This window comes from Muntiacus reevesi, chromosome 8 (genome assembly GCF_963930625.1).
Source record: "Muntiacus reevesi chromosome 8, mMunRee1.1, whole genome shotgun sequence".
In the NCBI taxonomy this organism is placed as follows: Eukaryota; Metazoa; Chordata; class Mammalia; order Artiodactyla; family Cervidae; genus Muntiacus; species Muntiacus reevesi.
In genome coordinates this window covers 17,297,751-17,299,411 of record NC_089256.1, presented here as the reverse complement: position 1 = coordinate 17,299,411, position 1,661 = coordinate 17,297,751, and the positions used below count along the sequence as shown (strand labels likewise).

Genomic DNA, 1,661 nt, shown 5'->3' with positions numbered 1-1,661 from the left:
AAGGCAAGGAAAAGTGCTTTATATATTCTCAACTGTATTTCAGATCTAACCTGACATTTTAGGAGAATTATCTCTTTATTTTTTGTTGTTTTAAACACATAGAAACAGATCATTTTTTATCCTTACCTACATCATTAACTATATGGACATTATAATGACATGTAAGCTCAACGAAATTGGGAAGCATTCCAGGGTTGAGCTTCAAATAATTTCATGTGGTGCTCGCTTTGGCAGCACATATACTAAAATTGGAAAGATACAGAGAAGATTAGCATGGCCCCTGCGCAAGCATGACACGCAAATTCGTGAAGCGTTCCATATTTTTTACCAAAAATTTAGAGAAGAGCTAACACCTATCTTACTCAAACTCTTCCAGAAAATTGCAGAAGAAGGCAAACTTCCAAACTCATTCTATGAGGCCACCATGACCCTAATTCCAAAACCAGACAAAGATGCCACAAAAAAAGAAAACTACAGGCCAATATCACTGATGAACATAGATGCAAAAATCCTTAACAAAATTCTAGCAAACAGAATCCAACAACATATTTAAAAAATCATACACCATGACCAAGTGGGCTTTATCCCAGGAATGCAAGGATTCTTTAATATCCGCAAATCAATCAACGTAATACACCACATTAACAAATTGGAAGATAAAAACCATATGATTATCTCAATAGATGCAGAGAAAGCCTTTGACAAAATTCAACACTCATTTATGATTAAAACTCTCCAGAAAGCAGGAACAGAAAAAACATACCTCAACATAATAAAAGCTATATATGACAAACCCACAGCAAGCATCACCCTCAATGGTGAAAAATTGAAGGCATTTCCTCTGAAATCAGGAACAAGACAAGGGTGCCCACTCTCACCACTACTATTCAACATAGTGTTGGAAGTTTTTGCCACAGCAATCAGAGCAGAAAAAGAAGTAAAAGGAATCCAGATAGGAAAAGAAGAAGTGAAACTCTCGCTGGTGCAGATGACATGATCCTCTACATAGAAAACCCTAAAGACTCTTCCAGAAAATTACTAGAGCTAATCAATGAATATAGTAAAGTTGCAGGATATAAAATTAACACACAGAAATCCCTTGCATTCCTGTATACTAACAATGAAAAAACAGAAAGAGAAATTAAGGAAACAATACCATTCACCATTGCAACAAAAAGAATAAAATATTTAGGAGTATATTTACCTAAAGAAACGAAAGACCTATACATAGAAAACGATAAAACACTGATGAAAGAAATCAAAGAGGACACAAATGGAGAAACATACCGTGTTCATGGATTGGAAGAATCAATACTGTCAAAATGGCTATTCTACCCAAAGCAATCTATAGATCCAATGCAATCCCTATCAAGCTACCAATGGTATTTTTCACAGAACTGGAACAAATAATTTCAGAATTTGTATGGAAATACAAAAAACCTCGAATAGCCAAAGTAATCTTGAGAAAGAGGAATGGAACTGGAGGAATCAACCTGCCTGACTTCAGACTCTACTACAAAGCCACAGTCATCAAGACAGTATGGTACTGGCACAAAGACAGAAATATAGATCAATGGAACAGAAAGGAAAGCCCAGAGATAAATCCACGAACCTATGGACACCTTATCTTTGACAAAGGAGGCAAGGATATACAATGGAAA

The 1,661-nt window shown here is 35.6% G+C and overlaps 1 non-coding gene across 1 annotated transcript; it reads left to right on the top strand.

Annotated features, from left to right (window-relative positions):
• Positions 1 to 218: 218 nt before the first annotated feature.
• Positions 219 to 325, top strand: LOC136173825 (U6 spliceosomal RNA). Its single transcript, XR_010664305.1, has one exon. It is a non-coding gene; the product is annotated as a U6 spliceosomal RNA (small nuclear RNA).
• The last annotated feature ends 1,336 nt before the right edge of the window (positions 326 to 1,661 follow it).